The sequence below is a fragment of the Equus przewalskii genome, chromosome 13, assembly GCF_037783145.1.
Source record: "Equus przewalskii isolate Varuska chromosome 13, EquPr2, whole genome shotgun sequence".
Lineage (NCBI taxonomy): Eukaryota > Metazoa > Chordata > Mammalia > Perissodactyla > Equidae > Equus > Equus przewalskii.
Window position 1 is genome coordinate 59,573,611 of NC_091843.1, and position 22,220 is coordinate 59,595,830.

The following is a 22,220-nucleotide window of genomic DNA, read 5'->3' on the forward strand; positions in this document are numbered from 1 at the left end:
AATATTTTTCAGGCCAATATTATTCATGATCTAAATTTTAAAAGCAATATCTAAAAATTATACTATATCATGACCCAGTTGTGTTTATTCCAGGAATTCAAAGTTGGTTTAACATCAGACATATATTTCACCCACATTAGCAGAGAAAAGAGGAAAAGTGATATGGCCATCTCACTATATGCAGAAAAAAATGATAAAAGTCAAGTCCATTAATTATAAAAAGACACTTAACAAACTAGGAATAGAATCTACAGCAAAAATCACACTTACTGGTGAAATGCTGAGAAATTTCCCTCTGAGATCAGAAATGAAATTGAAAGCATGCTCTCTATCACCACTTCTACTTTTATTCAGTATTGCACAGAAGGTCTTAACCAAAGCAATAAGGCAAGATTAAAAAAAAAAACCTCAAGGAATAAGTATTGACAAGAAAGAATCTGTCATTATTTACAGATGATAGGACTGCCTATGCTAAAAATCCCAAAGAATCTATAGATGAATTCTTAGAATTAATGAGTTTATAGTCAATATAAAGTCAATATGTAAAATTCAATATAAAATTTGTATTTTTATGTATTAGCAACAAAAAACTAGAAAATAATTTTTTTAAACTTTACTATTCATAAGTAAAAAGAATAAACTACTAATACACACAGAAACATGGGTGAGTCTCAAAAACATTAAGTTGAATGAAAGAAGTCAGACCCAAAAGTGTATGTATTGTGCGATTCCATTTATTTGAAATTCTGGAAGAAAAAAGTGAAGATAAAACAACCCACATGGAGATATGTCTTAGTGCTATTTAAGAACACTGACATTTCAGGAAAGAATAACCAGGTTACCCGCAAAGAAACAATAGAATTTCATCACACTTCTCATGCACAACACTTGACGTAGGAAGACAGTGAAGAAATCACTTCAAAGTTCAAAGAAAAAACAGATTTTGAACGTATATGTTATGGCCAAGCTAACTAGCACTTCAAGTGAAACAAAATAACAAGCATTTTCAAATATTTAGGGACTCAGAAAATCTATCACCCATTCATCCTCCCAGAAATAATCACTGTAGGATGACTGCAATGAAACCTTTAATATGTGCAAGAAAGTAAGCAACATAGAATACAAGAAAGAATACTAAATGAAAAAAAACCTAAAGTTTTAAAAATTATTAGTGCACAATATAATAATGTGGATTTATTTAACATCTCAGTCCAGAAGTGTGTGAGAGGCAGCAGAAGAGAGAGGTCAGGAGCAGAAAACAAATACAAGTAGACTACAAATCTCAGCCCTTCCAGGCAAAGAAGAGATATTCTGATTAAATGTGGACATTGATAGACAGTTAGAAGGTTAAATACACATTTAAAACTGTAAAGATAAAAATGAGAAGAATAGAAAGTGTTTACAGCTTTCAAACAACAAGGTAGGGGGAAGAATAGGACAAAGAAGGTTTGATGGACAAAAGGCAGAGGGGTAAAAAAGAAACAAACAGTACTATAAAATATTTAAAATGGCAGTATAGGGGATGCTGTGGTGCACTGTCAAGGATGCCTCACTCAAAGTTAGACCCCTCCCTGAGGGCAGCTTGCATCCAGTTACTCCAGTCTCCCTGCCTCAATTCAGGACAATTCCGAAGGTTCAACCCATCTCCAGAGCTCCCGTGAGACTAGCTGAGACCTCTGAGACAAATGTGTCACAATTCAACCTTTCCTTCTGCCCAATCCTTCCGTTACTCCCTCTCATAGGCATTGTTCCTGATTGCTGCCCAATAAATTTTGTGTTTACACATCTCTGTCTTCTCTATCTCAACACATATTTCTAAGGGGAACTGATTTCAGATAGTTGGTGCCAAGTGGTCCACGGAAGTAGAATTTAAGGAGGAAATTTTGGAGCTGAATCACTCACCAGCTGGCTAACAATGAAGATCACATTATTGGTAGAGAATGGAGTATGGTAGCTCCTGGCATACTGTGGCAACATATTCTGATTACATATTCTTGCCTGACAAATAATTCCAAAGCTTCCAAAGCTTAGTGGCTTAAAATAACTATTTTATTATTTCTTATGATTCTGTGGGCTCAGTTGGGCAGTTCTCCCGCTTCAGTGAGGTCAGCTGAGGCTGCAGTCGTCCAGGAACTTAACTGAGTTTATTCACATGATTGGAAGCTGATGCTGGCTTCAATTGCAAGGTCACCTGGGACTGGCCACTAGAGTGCCTACAAGTGGGGCTTTCACAGCGTGGTAGCTGGGTTCCAAGAGGGAACATCCCAAGAACGTGTTCTAAAAGCGAGGATGTGGAAACTTCTAGGTCAGTTAAGGGCTAGGCCAAGAGCATCACTTATACTATACTTTATTGATCAAAGCAATCACAAGCATAAGCCAGATTCAAGGGGAGAGGAAATAGGATGTGTGACATATGTATGTAGGATGTGGTGAAATTGGGGCCATCTTAGGCTACTAGCTACCACATAGTATAATTGTTAAAATTTCACTAGTGGTGAAGTGAGATGGGATCACAGTAGAAAGAAAAGTACTGATGGGTGCAATGTGTCAAATTCTTTGAAAGATTTGGAGAAAGTCATAATTATCAGGACAACAAAATCAGATGGATTTTGTTGAGTGCAACTAGGCATTGGAGAAAGAACGTAAAAGGCCAAGGATGACTAATCACCAATTTAAGGCAAAGTGAGAAAGCCTTGGCAGCTGAAGCGTCTCTCATCTGCTGCAGCAGGACAGCAGAAAGAGTTGTGAATCAGCAACAGGACTTAATTATAAAGATAGCTAGGTGCAGAAAAAGCTGAATTCCCAATCCTGGAAAGTCTGCTATACAAAGCTCAGGGCCATTATCAGGAGGAATGGGACCCTGAGGCTTTGGATGGAACTATCTTTAGCTGATGCACTAGAGAAACTGGAAACCTCAGGTTTCCCTGAACCATCTGGGCCTGTAGAAGTGGCCCAGCTCTCCTTACTAAAGGCTGTTATACCTTTGCTTAGAGATGACACAAAGGCCTCTGTCTTGCAAAACAGTACGCATCCTACTTTGCCTCTATGCCCCCACCATCCCTCCTGGTCTCCAGGCCAGTAATAAGGTCCAGTCACAACCTAATGTAACACATCAGGGATGTGCTGGGCCTGCTATGTGAGGAAGGGACTAGACTCTGAAGGAGCTGCAGGACCTAGCCAACATGTACTGGCATGAATTGGGATCCTGAGGTTTTTGAATCAAGGGAGTCAGAACGTAAAATTGCATATGGGAGATTTTATGGGCATGGGAACTGCTCCCTTGATATTGTATTTAAGCCCCTGGTAGAAATCTATGTATCGAGCCATAAAGAAAACCTCCAATATTCAAAGCTAGAAATCATACAGGACAAGTTTTCTTACCAATTGCAGTAAAATTAGAAACTAACAGCAAAAAATAGCAAAAGAAGCATGCACTTAGAAATTTTTAAACACCCTTCAGATGAAACGAAAATTGAAATTACAAATTATAATTTATATCCCTTATAATGAATGAACATGAAAGCACTAATTATAATAATCCGTGAAATGTAGTCAAAATAGTACTCAGAGAAATATTCATAATTTTAAATGCATGTATTAGTAAATAACAAAGACTAAAAATAAACGAGTTAAGATTATGTAATTGGTGTGCTGAACTAGCAGAAATTGATAGGATGCAAACATAATGCAAATTTATTTATTTTTCACTATCTTTTAAAATCCATTCTACAGTCTTATTCCTCTCTCCTTGGATAAAATATTGAGAAAAGGTCATAGTTTTTCTGGTCGCTCTTAAACAGTAAAAAAAAAAAAAAAAATCCTCCAGTCACTTCTAATAACAATTTTGGTCCTATTCAGATAATTAAAAATGTCCATTCTAGTGGAATAGTCTACAATAGGATTTGATTTAATACTTCACTTCTCTGCTCCCCAGCTCAGGTTCATTTCAGGCTGAGACTTGGCAGCGAGTAGGGAGGGTGTGTGTGGAGACTTCTGTCCTTGCTTTATCAGCATCTCCTTACCCACACCCGCACTTTCAGCTGTGACATTGGGCCCCTCCAGGGCTGAAGTTAAGCAGGGTCAGAGATGGCATAAGGGTGTGTAATGGGGTAAGAAAAGCCTAACTTGATGGCGGGGTTGGGGGGTGATGTGGTGCTCTCTGGGCTCGCTGAATCTTCATTGCTGAACTCATGGGGTATTTTTATGGGTTTTGTGGAGATCTCTTCGCTAGGAACATACCACTGCAGCTAAATAAAGTGGCGTAAATTTCAGTACATTGAGAGATTTAGAAATAGAGTATTACTCCATTAACCACTTAGTCTATGCTGTCCTTAGTGCTGTGAAGTCAATTCCGACTCCCAGTGACCCTGTGTACAACAGAGGGGAACGTGCCCAGTCCTTCGGCACCATTGTCTCACTTCCAGCACTATATCAGACAATGCTCGCTGCTACTCATAGGGTTTTCACGGCCAATTTTTTGGAAGTGGGTGGCCAGGTCCTTATTCCTAGTCTGTCTAGTCTGGAAGCTCTGATGAAACCTATCCGCCATGGGTGACTGCTGGTGTTTGAAATACCAGTGGCATAGCTTTCAGCATCACAGCAGCAAGCAACCACCACAGTATGACGACTGACAGATGGGTGGTGTGGTTCCCTGACTGGGAAAGGAACCCAGGCTGTGGCAGTGAGAGCACCAAATCTTAACCACTAGACCACCACTTATTCTATAGCCGATTCTATGTTACACAAAATTCAGATGTCACACTGCTTTCAGGCTTTTGTCTATGAGATTCTGTTTCTTTTTTTCATGTATCCAAACTGATACTGACTCCTTGTTTCCCCACTTTATGTGAGGCAGATAGATCTCTGTCTAACCTCTCCTGGTGCAGCTGTGATTGGCAGTGATTGTAACCAGCTATTACTCCATTACCCTATTCACACTGGTTAAACAGCCAAGTTCCTCTCTGTTCTTTGGCAGGAAAGAGAAAGGAAAAATCTTGAAATGTACGCTTCTAAAGAAGAGTCTAACCAACGATTTTCCAGAATACCTGGTTAAATTTTAGAAAATAAATGTATAAATCATTATTAGCAGACCAAGGAAAAAATCCATTTGACTATATTCAGCTCTTCAATGATTCAAAAAATTAGCAAGTAGAAACTAAGGGAAAACAGCCTCAATCTAATAAGGAGTGTTTATATGAAATCTACAGAAAACACCACAGTTCATGACAAAATATGAGAAGAATTCTGACTAAAGACACAAGAAAAGGATAGCTGCTCTGGCAAAACTCAGTGTAATAAAGACCAGGGAGAAAGAAATGAGAGGCATCAATATGAGAAACAGAGAAAACTGGCACATTTCTTTGTATAAGCAGTAACCAGCGAGAAAATAGAGCTCAGTAAAAATATATAAAATGTCTTGGGGCCAGCCTGGTGGCATAGTGGTTAAGTTCGTGTGCTTGGCTTCGGTGGCCCAGGGTTCCTGGGTTTGGATCCTGGGCATAAACCTGGGCTGCTCATCAGGCCATGCTGTGGTGGCATCCCACATAAAATGGAGGAAGATTGGTATTGATGTTAGCTCAGTGACAATCTTCCTCAAGCAAAAAGAGGAAGATTGGCAACAGATGTTAGCTCAGGGCCAATCTTCCTCACACACACACAAAATATGTATATATATATATATATATATATATATAGAAAACAAAATCACAAGACTATATCTATATCTATATCTATCTGTTTATCTATCTAATCTCTTCTTTCATATGAAAGAAAAGATGCCCCAGAAGAGCCAAAAACATCTGAAAAAGATTATCAATGAGCAGGACTTCTAAATAGATATGAATACACGTTATGAGGCTTATACTAATTAAATGTGGAGAGTTTGGGAATAAAGAAATAAGTCAATAAAATTGAATAGGGTACATAAGCAGAAGCAGATTCATATATATGTAAGACATTTATAACTAACTTGGCCTTTTAATCAGTGGGAAAAGATTGTATATTTATTAAATTGTAGGAAAGTAGCTATTATATGACAAAAGTAAAGCAAGATACTACCTATCCCTCATATTATTTACTAAAACAAATTGCAGATGGTTTAAAGCACTGAACATTAAGTGAAAACATAAATGTGTTAGAGGAAAATAGAGAATAGTTTTAAGCCTTGGGGTAGCAAAAGTCCTCTCAAGTGAGAGCCCTACCCAGAAACCATCAAATATATGTGACAGATCTTTCCTAAAAAACTTTAAAACTTCTGCATAATTGGAGAAAAAAACCCTGAAAAAGATAAAATACGCATGGCAGAGATAAATTACCGCAACACATTTAGCAGACAAGGTATTAATAACCAGAATGTATAAAGACTGCTATAAATAATTTAGGAAAAGGCAAACAACTCAACACTAAGATGAGTAAAGGATGCCAGATGGCAGTTCTCAAAAAGAGAAACAAAATGGCTGATAAACATGAAAGATAGTCATTCTCACTGGCAATGGTGTGAGTGTGTGTGTGTGTGTGTGTACATGCGCGTGCATGTGTGATTTTTTACTTATCAGATGACATAAATTGTTAAATTTGGGAAAGATATGAGGAAATTGGCACAGTCAGATACAGTAGATAGAAGTCTTTTTTGAAGTCTTTTGGGAAGGCAATTAGGAAGTATATTTTAAATTTTAAATTCCTTTGGGCTTGCAATTCTGCTTCTAGCATTACAATTTCAAGAAATACTTTGTCAAGTGCCCAATGATATATTCAAGGCTATTCATAACTTTATTGTGTGTATTAGTGTAAAACTGGAAACACTGAAATGCCCATCACTCGGGACATTGTGAGTGGCATATGATGTATAGCATGTAAAAAAGAATGACTTATACCTATATATATTATATGAAAAGTTTTCCAATGATACTTTTTATACCTTCAAGTAGTAGGTTTTGATCCCCTTTGTGTTAAATATTAAGAAATATATACATTTGCTTCCTAATTTTTTTAAATGGAGGTAACATTGGTTTATAACATTATGTAAATTTCAGGTTTACATCATATTTCGATTTCTGAGTAGATTACATCACGTCCGCCATCCAAAGACTAATTGCAATCCATCACCATACACGTGTGAATCACCCCTTTTGCCCTCCTCCCTTCCCATCTGATGTTTTATATAAAAACATATGTAAACACATGGGAAGGGACAAAATGATGCATATCAGACTCTTGACAGCGGGACCAATTGGGAAAGGAAAGTAGGAGAAGCACATCCTACAGGGGTCATTTCAGGGTTTGCTCTTAGTACTTCTGTTTTTTAAACATATTTTACAGTAAGAATATATTCAGGCATTAGTGGTTTAATTAAAAAGACAAAATGATTAGAACAGTGAAGTTGCAAAGAATTTTCCTTTTTGATCTCTTGCCAAATCTGTTTGTAATGGACAAACTGGCCCTGGTTTGGCCACTACATTTATTTTGACTGTTTATTAGTTGTGCTTTGAGACAGGGCCAAATTTTCAATGGATGCAGAGGAAAAGAAGGAGCATATTTCTCAAAGCAAATTATTCACCATAACAATCATCTCTGTTGGGGCCTAGAGCAGACCACCCCAAAATATCCCACAATGGCATATTGATTATTTTGAATTAAAATTTCTTGAGAAGCATCTGGTGCAAAGACACTTTCCCTCCACTTTCCCCCTAAAGCAGAAAAATAAATCTCCCATGTGAAAGGTACTCTCCCTACATCCTTTTCAACAGAGATGGGGAATTCAGGGCCGAGAAGTCTGTATAAACAAACCTTGTTACTTCTTTACTCATTTACTACCCCAAACCCAAACTCTGCTTAAATTCCTTACCTATTAAGCACCCAAACCTAAGTTCTTTGCCCTGTCAAATCCTCACAAACTTATTGTTTCTTTGTATAAAAAGACATAAAGCTTGCCTGCTTTGTTTACTCTCTAAGCATCATTTTTTTTTCATGATCTCCTGTGTGCATGTATTAGGTTGGTTTTTCTCCTGTTAATCTGGTCTTGTGTCAATTATTAGTCCAGCCACAAAAACTTAAGAGGGGAAGGTGGGAAACTTCCCCCTCCCCAAAATCTCAAAACCCTTCACTTTTGATACTTATTTACCTACCTTCCACAGTTTCCCCCATTGGAATTTAGAATTTTCCTTCCTAAAACTTCCAGTTGCTAAGCAACATTTCTTTCTTCTTCTCTGTGGACCTTGGTTTCCATATTAACTTTTCATCAGCTTGATCTTTCTCTTCTTTTCCTCCTAATCATCACACATACACACACACACATACACACACACACACACACACACACACAGGGTTTTCTAGACTTCTTCCACACACTGGGTATTTATTCATTCATTTGCTCTATAACAATTTAAAGTCTTACCTTTTTTTACTGTTACAAACTCATAACCAAAGAATGAAGAGAGGATTACCCTTCCTTATTCTAAGAGGATAGCCACCTCAGAGACAGCTTTCTAAAAACTGGGAGGAAGATTGGCCTGGGGTTAGAATTTGGGGATGGAGTTCTAGGCCTTATATATTACTTTAGGGTGATAACTTTCAGATGGTTAAGGTCTATTATAATTCCATTCAGTAAATATTTATTGAGGTACTTCTACACTCCCTATAATGCACAGGATTTTGAGAATGCAATGGTCAATGGAAACAGTCACTACCCTCAAGCAGGTTACATTCAGAGGATGGTACAACATTAATGCATCTTCCTACCTCCAGCCTATTCAAACTCTGCTCGAGCTTCCAACCATCCCTTCTCCTGAGCTGGATGATGGCTGTCAGGGAAGAAGGGTTTGTAGGTGGGTGTGTGCAAAGACTTCAGCCATATCTGGGTTCTGAAGGAGTAATGGGGTACAGAACATTTTCTTCCTTTGGTCAACAGTGTGTGAAAACTGTCAGTGGAGAGGCCTCAAGCAAGGATCTGAGCCCTGAGATTTCTAGTGAGATTTCGGCCTCTGGAGAGCCTTGTCCCCGCCAGAGGACTACTGGTCAACTTGTTCCTGCTATAGCTATTAGGGATATACACGTGATGAATGCTTTTGTGGGCAGAATAGCATATTCCCTTGCTATGGACAAAGACTGCCTGGATTTAAGTCCTGGATCCATTGCTTCCTAGGTAGTGAAAGCTTGGACAAGTGTCTTAACTCCTCTTTCATAAAATGGAGATAACAGTGTGTTGATCAAAAGGTTGTTATAACAGAAATATTTAATTTTTGTAAATTACTTAGAATAGGACCTGAAACATAATATGGTCAAAAAATGTTGACTTTCTTTGTCTTCAACCTGACACTAATTCTGTAGCTGAGAATGGAAAGGAAAGAGGTTTCTTTAGGAAGGCGCCATGCTGGTTTATCACGAACTCTCAAGAGTATATAATGCCAGGTCTCCCACCATTTTTGGTTATGTTGCTGTTGTAGTACCCAACTAGGTCAACTCGAGTCCTGAAGGTAATAAAAACCAGTACCCAAAAGGATCCATTGCCTGATGGAAGGAGAGCAAGCAGAGCTCATGGCTCCCAGCAAAAAGGTAGCGCTAAGGAGTAAGAACTTCTGATGGGAACAGGCCACACATTTAACATCAACATCAACAACAAAATAATAAGAACACTTAAGGACGTTTAGTCACAGCATTAAAGTATACTTTCTGGAAATAAAGGGCATGTTTTTAAATTTTTTTTAAATGCAATGCATTAGATGAAATGAAGAACAGAATGAGTAGTGCTGAGAACTGAATTATTGTCATGGAAAATCAAAGTAAAAAAATGAAGAAAAAATTTTAAAAGAGAAATCCTGAGGGAGGAGAGAAGTGATTTCGAGAACACATGCGAGTCCAAATAAGCAAATGGTAAATGTTCCAGGAGAGAAAGAAACACGGGAAGAGGAGCAACAACTGAATACTAGAGAAAAATTCCCTGGCTTCAAAAAAGATTTGATTCTGTAGTTAAAATGTGCTGACTGAATTTGAGCAGGATTGACTTGTAAAAGACAACATCTATGCATATTATGATAAAATGTTTGAATCCCAAAGATAAAAAAACACAACAGAACAGTATAAGCTTCTAGGCAGAAATAATGCATTACAAGGGAAAAAGAACAGATTGACATCAGATTTCTTGTCTATGATCCTGGAAACTAGATGGCATTTAAATAACATCCAAAGGCTAGTGAGAGAAAAGAGCTATGAACCAATAAGCAAGAATTCAAAGAAGGTATCAGCACACATCTCATCTGGAGAACACTCAAAAAAGAACTTTAGCCAAATGAGTGACTCAGAGCAGAAATCTTAACATAAGCAAAGGTAAAGAAGGAAGAAAACGGTGATGAGAATGAACTTTGCAATATATGGGAACGTGACTCAAAATAATTAAGGGCTTTGAAATAAAACAACCTTCTTTAAAATAATACAAAATAATAATTTAGAACTAAAGCACAAAATAATTTCACCAAAACTTTTGTGTTGAGCATGAGGAGAAAGGGAGAGAAGTAAAAGAATTCTAACCATAGTTTGGGGAGAGGAGGGAATTAGAGTATTCATCTAATCATCTAATGTTGGGGGAGCAGCTGGGGATTAGAGGTGCCTTGGTTAGGGGGATTGTCTCTGTTTGGATTGCATTCAGCCACATGAGACAAGAAATCTGACTAAACAGTGGCTTGTGTTTCTTACATAACAGAAGTTGGGAGCAGGCAGTCTAGCACAGCTCCACACTGCCAACAAGGGCCTAAATGCTTGCATTCCCACTCAGTCCTCTTTCTAGTGGCTTTTGTCATCATGATCACAAATGGCTGCTCCACCTCCGGGAATAGTTCTGTATTTTAGGTAGGAAGAAGAGGTATATATACCTCTGAGTATACAGCTGAGTATATATATTATCATTCTCCCTAAAGCCCTACCCAATAAATTTCTGTGTGTATATCATTAGCCAGAAAGTAGTCCCTTGGTCATACTTAGTCAAAGGAAAAAATGGGAAATCAATCTTGCAACACCCCTCTCTCCCGAAATATGCATCCCATCTAGTACAGAAGAAGGGGAGAATATTGTCAGGTAGGCAACCAGCAGTGTCCACAATGAGAACAGTTAGTATTTTGCTTTTATATCACAAGTGAGAATTTGTGTTTGAAACAGGAAGGAAATCCCTAGTGCAATGGAACCTTAAAGTTGAACTTTCAAATTAACAAGAGGAAAAAAGAGAATAAAGTATAGCTTGATCATACCAAGAGAAACAAGGAAAAGTAAAGGAGACAATAAAATAAAATAGTAAACATAAACATGGCAGAAAGTATGCAAGTTCTTATTTCAAATATGAAAGGGCCAAATTGCTTCAATTATCTTTAAAAGACAAAACCCCAACCTCAAGGGTATTATGGTAAGTGAAATAGGTCAGACAGAGAAAGACAAATACCACATAATCTCACTTATGTGTGGAATCTAAAAAAACAAAAAGAAAAACACCACTCAACACCTCATCCGCAAAACCAAACCCACAGATACAGAGAACAGATTCATGGTTGCCAGAGGTGAGGGTGGGAGGTGGGCAAAAAGGGGGAAAGTGGTCAAAAGGAACAAACTTACAGTTGCAAGATAAATAAGTCCTCCATTTTGAGTTAATTTTTCTGTATTATATAAGATAATGGTCTACTTTCATTCTTTTGCATGTGGCTGTCCAGTTTTCCCAACACCATTTATTGAAAAGGCTTGAAACCATAAAACTCCTAGATGAAAAAGAGTCAGTGTGCTGTTTGACATTGGTCTTAGCAGTATCTTTTTGAATACCATGTCTCCTCAGGCAAGGGAAATAAAAGGAAAAATAAACAAATGAGACTACATCAAACTAAAAAGCTTCTGCATGGGAAAGGAAACCACCAACAAAACGAAACAACAACCTACTAAGTGGGAGAAGGTATTTATTTGCAAGTTGTATATTTGATAAGGGGTTGATATTCAAAATACATAAAGAACTCACACAAGTCAACAACAAAAAATGAACAATCCAATCAAAAAATGGGCAGAAGATATAAACAGACATTTTTCCAAAGAAGATATACAGATGGCCAACAGGAACATGAAAAGATGCTCAACATCACTAATTATTTGGGAAATGCAAATCAAAACTACAAGAAGACATCACCTCACAGCCATCAGAATGGCTATTACTATAAAGACAAGAAATAACAAGTGTTGGAGAGGATGTAAAGAAAAGGAGACTCTCATACACTGCTGTTGGAAATGCAAACTGGTGCAGCCACTATGGAAAACAATATGGAGATTTCTCAAAAAATTATAAATAGAAATACCATATGATCCAGCTACTCCACTTCTGGGTATTCATCCAAAAAACACGAAAACACTAATTTGAAAAGATATATGCACCCCTATGTTCACTGCAGCATTATTCACAATAGCCAAAACTTAGAAGCAACCCAAGTGTCCATTGACTGATGAATGGATAAAGAAGATGTGGTGAAAAAAAATACAATGGAATAGAACTCAGCCATAAAAAAGACAAAATTGTCCCATTTGCAACAACATAGATGGACCTTGAGGGCATTATGCTAAGCAAAATAAATCAGACAGAGAAAGACAAATGCCTTATGATTTCGCTCATATGTGGAAAATAAATAAATGAACACATAGATAAGGAGAACAGATTTGTTGTTACCAGAGGGGAAGTGGGTGGGTGGGTGGGTGAAAATGGTAAAAGGACACATACCTATGGTGACACATGAAAACTAGACTTTTGGTGGTGAACATGATGCATTCAATACAGAAGCCGAAATATAATGATGTACACCTGAAATTTACACAATGTTATAAACCAATGTGACTTCAATAAAATAATTAAAATAAATAAAGATACTTCTGGGGATGTCACATACGGCATGGTCACTACAGTTAACAGTATTGTACTGTATATTTAAAAGTTTTCATTACAAGAAAAAAATTGTAACTGTGTGGTGACGAATGTTAACTAGATTAGTTGGGGTGATCATTTCACAATATATACAATATTGAATCATTATGTTGTACAACTGAAACTAGTATAATGTTATATGTCAATTACATCTCAATAAAAAAAGAAAAAAATGAACAAAAAACAAGACCCAACTATATGTTATTTGTAAGAAATATACCTAAAGTGATAAATTTAAAAATGACAGTAAAAAGATGGAGAAATAATTACTGGGTAAATGTAAATGGAAAGAATCAGAGTAAAATATATATATTGAACAAGGTACAATTTAAAAACACAATCACCATTCAGCCAAAAGGGCCATTATATAATGAGAAAACATGCAATTTTTGAAAAAAATGTAATAGGCATATACTTGTATCCATCAAAGAACACAGTGACTAAAGACACATAGTGATAACTGTTAACTATAGCTATAAAATTGAAAGAATGATAGAGGGAGATTTTAATATGTCACTTAAAAATTAGACCAATCTAGTAGAAAAGAAGCTTATTTTCTAGCTGAGTTATTGGGAATGAGGGAATGGAACAGACAAGCAGACAGGGAAATAATTGCTGTGATAGTAATGAATACCAGGCATCCCTAACCCAATTTCTTTTCTAGTAGATGCTACACATACAAAGTAGGTTAAGCAAGGATGGTTTCTGCCTCCTAGCAGTTCATGATCAGGGCAGGTAATTCCACTCTGGGACACACTTTAAGGTCAACTTTTTCTGTTTCTAAAGTTTTCCTTGTTCAAAAGTTAAGATTTAACAAGTACATCATCAAAATAACCTGCAATAAATATGTATAACTGAAAACTTTTTCAAAAAAGGAAATGTGATTCCTTTTTCAGATCACTGATACTATTCACTAAATATTTTTAATGAAGTAAATGTCTGGGAAAAAATACTGATCTAAATAACCTGTTGTTCTCATTTACATATGAGTACATAAGAAAAGGTGTTGGCAGGTCCTTTAAAACAATCACTGTTCCGGGACAGGAGTGGTGAGAAGATATATTCACTGCTTTGATGGTCTGCTCAACTGACAGATTTTGAAGGGCTCCCAAGATTGTGATGTCGTCACTTACGTCACCCACTGCTCCTTTATCCTCTCAAGAAAGTTGACAATTTCCCTATCATGTACTTCCAAGGCTCCTTTCTTCTCCAAATTTAACCACTTTCAGGTTTTTTTCTGAACTTATTTTGATATATTTACTGTCATAGTTAAGTGTACTCAATCGTGATTTGAATATGTAATAGTTACTAGAGCATATTGAGACCTTGAATTTTACAGAAAACAGAACTGTGAATTACATAATCCAGGTTTTGTGAAACAGTGCCTTGGTAAAATGCCAACCTAGATAGATAGAAATATATACTCAAAATCACTTACAAAAATCTATGAGTACAACGATTAAGTGCAAACTTTTAAAAATATGATCTATGTTACGTCATAATGCAATTTCATCCCTGCATTTAAGATTTTGTGCTTATTCCTTCCTGATTGCCTCACTTCTTGCAATTCAGTGAATGTTGAGCATTAAAAACCACTTAGCCATCTTTCAGATTGTTGCTTTCAGATCACTGAAATCATTCAGATTTCAGTCTCTGAGTCTAACCCTGGCAAACTGATAATTCAGATCTACAACAGTGGTTTTCAGTGAGGGTTGTACCATGTCCTAGGGAGAATTCTGTAGATCTGCCGGGTCATTTGGGGTCATCGCAGTGACTAGGGAGTGCTAATTGCATTTAGTGGACAGAGTGAGAGATTTTAGGGGTTCTGCAACTCAAAGAACAGCACACACATTGAAGAGCTGCCTCACAGGAGCACAGCTTTCCAATATCCCGCCGGATGTTGATGAACTTGAAAGACCAACTTATAATTAGCTGAGCTTAAATATTTGACATATGAACACATTTAAAATCTTTAAAATATAATCACAAAGTATTTTCTCATGGTTCCACTATTTTTCAAAAATTTCACTAGAATGTTGACCATCATTTCAGGAAATCCTTTTATGGAGAGTAATGCTGCTCGTGGTTTTAGGTTGACTATACGATACATCAGCATTGGCCTGCGTTCTTATTCTTAGATGACTTGTAAATATGTAACAGAGGAGACTGAGACTCCTGCTAACACATTTAGAGCCAAGTATTATTAAATTAGCAGAGATATATGATGTGTAGGAATCTTACTGAATTTATTAAAAGATATTTTTAAATTTTCATATTAATGACCTCCTATGTAATTTTTAATTGCAGTACAAGATAAATCTAGCTTATAAAATTACATATTAAAATTATTTCTTTTGGGGTTATCTATTGCTCTTAGTTTTCCTGTCCCAAGCATCTACCACACAGCCTCTCTGTGGCACCTGGTGCTTCTATTTGTTTCAGTCCATCCTCTATCCGTGGCCTCCTAGTGTCACAGACAGAAGGTAATTGCCTCTAATTGTCTCATATGTTATCCCCACATCAAGTGACGTTAGTTCACTTTTATTGTATACAGATAAGTTCTGTCTGTTATTAGTTATCCAAATGCTAGGTTTTATGTCCCCAGTACCTTTGCTTTGTGATTTTCCTATGTTCTCATGCTGAGAGTATTATATCAACTTCTCTTGAATCCAAATTTATTTATTATGATACAATACAGATATTTGGCTTTCTCATTATGTTTTCGGTTGTAGTGTTATTCAATATTTACATGCTGAAACATAACATACAGTTTTATGAACATTTTTCCATTTTTAATAGAGTTATGATGTTATTTTGGTTTATAAAAAGTATATATTTTTAGGTTTTAATAGCTTTAAGCTTAGTTACAGAACAGTGAATGGGGCATCTGACTTGATAGAATTGAGAGCCATAGATCTATGTGATTTCCCAGAGATTTAGTGGATATGGGTATGGGCGTGATTATGATTGTCATTATGGTCGTGGCTAACAGCTATGGTAATGGTTATGATAAACTGAGGGTTATATACCAAAGTTAAACCAGAAGAGCAGCTAAGTTCTAATCCACAACCTTGAGCAAAAAATTTTGTGAATTTACTCTTCATTTCACTTTCTCCATCCTCCTTCTTTAACCATCCTTGCCCACATATTTTCTCCCTTGTCCCTTCTAAAATATTCATACTTTCCAATCTCAGCCCAGGCCTTTACTCAAGTGTGATTCACCCTGCCTGGAATGAGCTTCCCCCATAGTCAGTTTTCCAGGATTAAATCAAACGCCGTACTAACAGAAAGCCTTCCCTCATCACCTTTATTGGAAGTAATTTTCTTTAGACTCTGAATTTCCATAGCACTATTTTAAAGCAAATATATTTCTCTTTGTTATAATCTTTATACTTTGTATTATGGCTATTTATATACATGGCTTATTTTGTCACAGGAGCTCATAAGCTCCTTGAGAGCAGGATGTGTGTTTTAATTTATTATCCTTCCATTTATTTGCTTAGCTTGACCAAATAAATAAATAATCTGTAATCCAGCAGAAACCCAAATTCCTGGGAACTGTGGACATAAAATACTTGTTATTTTCAATATTTATTAGCTATCCAGTCTTAAATTTAATTGAGTATACATAGTATATATGCATACTACATAAAAGCTCCAATGTAAAAAGATTTAAATGAAATTGAGAAAGAAAAATATTAGTGTTTCATGTATAGACATTTAGATCTTCTGATAACATTTCTACTGAAACTTAACTGTGGTTCAAATTTCTGAAAGATGTTTCCAACAGCAAAAAGAGGAAAGAATGGTCCTATTAATATCACTGTGGAAAGATCACATGGTTTAACAGAGAGAATGGATATTTCACAAAAGAAGATGGTATTTGGATTAATGGGTAGGTGGAAACATCTAGTCTAGTTCTTTCTTTAGCAGAATGCTATAACAAATTGTACTTGAAGGCAGAGGCATCTATTACAGCAAACTCTCTTTGCAGAATGTCAATGATTTTGTGTATATCTAATTCTTCTCTGTCTTGAACTTCTGAGCCTCATAAAACCAAAATGACTTATTAGTAGAAAAAGCAATTAAAGTCAGATCCTTAGGTTATATCACACAAGTTTATAGTGGAGCAGTCTTGGGAGAATACAACCAGAGAGACAGTGAGTGAATGGGGAACCCCCAGGGCAGCTACTTCAGTGGCAAAAGCCACTCTGCTTAAGTGGACAAACACAGATTCTGTAAGGTAAAGCATAAGCAGTACTAACAATCAAGAGGATTCTCCAAAAACTTTAAAAGTAGAACATGGATAGCTTGCCAAAAAGGATGAAAAATAAATAGGAATTTTCAGCACGTCTTAATGAAAACTCATACTAAAAAAATTAGTCATTTCATCTTTTAATTTTTCATTATGTAGAATGCATTATTTAAAATGCAAATTTCTCTCCCAATCCCAAAAAATTAGGATTGCCATTCAATTTTTTTTTCTATTTTGGATATTTTACTGCCATCTACATTAATAAACATAAAATTTACACACCTTTTCCTTGCCTTATAAAAATAATGAATGCAGCAGTCAGGGTCCAATTGTGAAAACAGAAACCACGCAGTTCATTTAACAGAGATTTAATTGAAGGAATTGGTTAAAGAGTTATTGTACGACTGAAAAGTACAAGGAAACACTGAAGTAATAGATATGGGAACTACAGAAGGTAGCTCCTGCCTCTAGGGCTGGAGGAACCAAGGGAAAGGCTGAGGTTATTAAAACTGACCACCCTGTTGGTATCCCAGGAGCTCAGAAGAGGGTCCTGTGTAGCTGGACTCAGAAGTCTAAGGAAGGGCCACTGAAGGGCAGCTGCCAGCTGGCGCCACTGTCTCTGGGGAGGCAAACAAGACTGGTTCTATGAGTGTGAGAAATAAACTGCTGCCTTCAGGATGAAAAACTATTGCTGTGGTGACACTGACATGAGCAGGAAGCAAAACTGAAAGGAGCAAGGCCCCTTTCCTGCCTTTAGTTTTGCCTTCTACTGCTTGTGCCCCACTTTGCTAGGGAGCCAGATGGCAAAGAAGAAATGCAGTTTGCAAAGTTCCAGCCCCAGGATCATAGACAAGAGTAGAGCAAGATAGGTTTAAAGCTAAGAGACAAAAGCAAATAAATAGAAAGTATCAGTAATTACATTTCTACATCTTAATGGACAGGCATACTTCAAAATGTAATAATTTAATGTTTTAATGCTTCGTTATTTCTATGCTATACCAAAAGCAATCCCCTCAAAAGATTAGATTTGTAATTAAGCTTTTTCGTTCATATCACATTAATGAGTTTATGAAATATGATTTTTTTCCTTTCCTTTTAACAAGTAATGCATTACTTATGTCATAATTTCATTTAAGTTGCCAATGACACACTAAATTATTTCAAACTTTTGGTGTACAACAGTATATTAGAATTCCTTGATTAAATTGCAGCCTTAGAATCAGCCTCTACATTTCAATTACTCTCCAAGATATTTCTTCAAATACTAGTATTAGTTATAAAAAGAATATTATAAAAATTATAACATAAAATAACATAAATTTGGACCAGTTAGGAACAGTTTTTATAAATGGAAATACATAAGCTTTTTTATTTCCAACTTTAGCTCTAAAATATATACATGTATTTTTTCCATCAAGGTTTACACTTTGGAATATATAATAATAACAATATTTATGGAATACATACTTTGTGCCAAATGCTGTCACGTTAAATACGTAAGCAATCATCATTACAATTGTTTCGGGGAGATACTGTATTATCATTTTATAACTAAAGGAACTGAAAATCTAAAAGCCATAAATAATTTCACTAAGATCATATGGTTAATTAATGGTTAACAATATGCTCTGTTATAGTGCCATTAGTATCAATTACATTGCAATTCATATTAGCTCCCTATACAGAGCATTGGTAAGATTAATCCATTGGTAAATAAGACTTGATTTCTTTCTCCAGAATGCAATAATGCTTCTTTTGAAGAAGACTATGACCTGCCATCATCACAATTCTGTCTCCAAACATAACTATGCCCTTAGTTGTGGTTTGTGATGTATACAGCTGGGAAAGTATAATTTATAAAGAGTATAGCCTAATCTATAACTGATGGAATAATAGAGTCTCTGAGTTGAAAGAAACCTTAATAACAATCATCTAATCTAGTAAACAAATCTCATAATATACTAAAATTTATTGAGCACCTGCTGCTCTGAGGCATGGTACTATATTGTTTATACGCACTATCTAATTTAATTCTCACCACAATAGAACTAAGAATTGAATATAGGAAGCTTGCTAGATACAAGATCAATGTAAAAAATTTAATTATATTCCTACATATCTGCAACAAAAAACCCAGAAAATAAAATAGCAATGTTGACAATATTATCAAAACTCACCAAATACCTAGAAATAGATTTAGCAGACAGTAGGTGACTTTTCTATACTGAAAACTGCAAAACGTTATTGAAAGAAATTAAATAATATGTGAAAAGAAGTGATAAACCATGCATATGAACTAGAAAATGCCATAGTAAAAAGATGTCAGTATAAATTCTCTCCAAATCAATCTATAGATTCAGTTCACTCCCAGTGAAAAACTCAGAATTGTCCTGCTTTTGTTTTTTGAAAAAAATTGGCAAGCTGATTTCAAAATCCATATGGAAATATAAAGAGCTGGAAATGGTCAAAGCAATTTTAAAGAATGTAGCTGGAGAAATTACAAAAAGATGTCAATATGTGTTAAGAGGTATATTACTTAAAACAATGTGGTATTGGCACAAAGATAAGCAAACTGATCAGTGATTAAATACTTAATTTCTGGAAAAGATGACACTGCAGTCTCACACCATACACAAGAATGAATTTCAAATGGATTGCACATTTAAAACTAAAAGGCAACAGAACAAAGCACTTAGAGAAAAACATAGGGGATATCTTTAAGGCTGTGAAGTAAGCAAACAGTTGTTAAAGTGGGACAAAAGGCCAACATAAAATGATACATTGGACTATGTTAAAATATATGACTTCTGTGGATCAAGATACTATCAAGGGACTAAACAGGTCACAGAGAGATGTCAAGATGGTGGTATAGGTGAACACTGAACTCACCTCCTCCCACATACACAATAAATTTACAATTACTCATGGAACAATTACGCCAAGAGAGAACTGAAAACTGGATAAAAAGAATCCCTGCAACCAAGGACAGTCCTCACTCAGGTGGAAGTGACAGAAATTCCTTTCTGAAGAGAAAAAAAGCCACTTTCGCAAGCCACAGTACTTCATGGCCAGCCAGGATCAATCCTAAGGTATGCAGCCATCCCTGGAGAAGTGGTAGATCTGAGCAGGAGAGCATTACCACTATAAGCATCCTTTGGACTCAGCACAACTGAAACAAGAGTCATAATATCTAGCTTTGCTGGCTATTAACCACAACAGGGACTATCCCTAGAAAAGCTATCAGACACAAGGAAAAAAAAGCTGTCTCTTAAAGGGCCCATGAACAAGTTTACCCATTGTGGAAAGCAACCTAAAATCACCAGAAAGAAAGATGCACAGTTCTTTGGTGAAAAGAGACTCCCTGAGATGCTCTGGGTGTATCTCAGTGAGAGGTGAGACCTCTCCAGGGACTGAGATATCAGTGGCAGCTATTATTGTCACCTACTACAGATGTGCTGACACAGACACTGGCAGATGCCATTGGAGTTCATCCACTGGCTTGTTAGCCCAGGGTCTGCCCCACCACTAGAGCACCAATTTAATCCAGCTCAACCAGAGCAGGCAGCTGCTCTAGGGACTGGCCCCACCCAACAGTAAGCCCTCGGGCAACTTGTGGGCCTGCATACGCTGGGTGCCTGGATCCTCTGCAGCTGAGTGAGTGGGTCCACCTCTATGGGGCAGAGCATGTACGAGGAGCAGGTGAAGTGTGTGAGGTGTTGCTGGAGTGTGTGGCACCTCTGCAGCGGTGCAACTAGGTCCACTTCAGGTGGTCAGAGCATACGCAGTGGGCAGGACTGTTGATGGTGTATGTGGCCCTGTGGGTGGTGAGGTTTGTCAGCTGCAGAAGGCTTGTGATTCTCAAACAGTCACATAGAGGATTGGCACCACCTCAAAAGCCTAAAACAATTGGGTGTTCCCCTGCCTGGGGCCAGCCCCACTCAGCTGCAATCCTGAGAGAGCTGACAAGAGCCTTGCAGCCCAGAGGGCTACAACAGTTGCAAGCCTCTAAGCCTAGCAAACAGCCACACTGGGAGCCTACTCACTTAACAGAAAAACTACAACAGGAAAGTGATATTAGGCCTTGCAAACAACTGTGCTGGGGCTCCCCATGCCTGATAAAGTGATTGAAGTGTCCATAGCTGCCACACACAGCTGAACATTACAACCAGCCAGCCAGGGGGACAGACAAGCCTCCCTGGGCACCTACAGCAAGAGGCACCCTGCCACAATAGAAGGGACACACATAGCCCACACAAGGATCACTCCTAGAACATTTGGAACTGATGACAAGAGGGAAGCACACTGCTGGGCCTCATAAGAGATCTCTTACATAAAGCCACCTCTCCGAAATCAGGAGATGTAGCTGACCCCCTTAATACATAATATAAACACAGAGAAAGAGGCAAAATGAAGAGGCAAAGGAACATGTTCCAAGTAAGGGAACAGGAAAAAAAAAAACCCAGAAAAAGAACTAAATGAAACAAAAGTAAACAATTTACCTGACAAAGAGTTCGAACAAGAAGTCATAAAGATGCTCACTGATCGTGGGAGAAGAATGGATGAACTCAGTGAGAACATCAACAAAGAACTGGAAAATATACTGAAGAACCCATCAGAAATGAAGAATACAGTACTGGAAATAAAAAATTCTCTAGAGAGACTCCATAGCAGAGTAGATGATACAGAAGAACGGATCAGCAAGTTGGATGAAAGACTAGAAGAAATCTGCAAGGCTGAACAGATACAAGAAAAAAGAATTTAAAAGAATGAGAACAGTATAAGGGACTTGGGGACAACATAAAGCACACTAATATTCATGTTACAAGTGTTCTAGAAGTAAAAGTGAGAGACAAAGTGGCAGAGAATCTTTTTGAAGAAATGTTAGCTGAAAACATTCCTAACATAAGGAAGGAAACAGACAATAAGTACATACTTATCAAATGGCAATAAGTACATACTTATAAATAGCTTCTTTAAATGTCAGTGGACTAAATGCTCCAATCAAAAGGCATAGCATGGCTGTGACTGATTAGA

At 37.0% G+C, this 22,220-nt stretch overlaps 1 protein-coding gene across 4 annotated transcripts in view; it reads right to left on the minus strand.

Moving 5' to 3' along the window:
- The window catches only part of CAMK4 (calcium/calmodulin dependent protein kinase IV), a 235,822-nt gene extending 227,652 nt beyond the window's left edge, over nt 1-8,170 (minus strand). Inside the window, exon 1 of one of the 4 annotated variants that reach the window (XM_008518812.2) lies at nt 8,124-8,170. The gene's annotated coding sequence lies outside the window, so the exon portion shown is untranslated. Of the gene's footprint in view, nt 1-7,929 lie in introns of all 4 variants that reach the window. The other 3 variants (XM_070571306.1, XM_070571305.1, XM_070571307.1) reach the window with 3 other exon arrangements.
- Nucleotides 8,171-22,220: the final 14,050 nt, after the last annotated feature.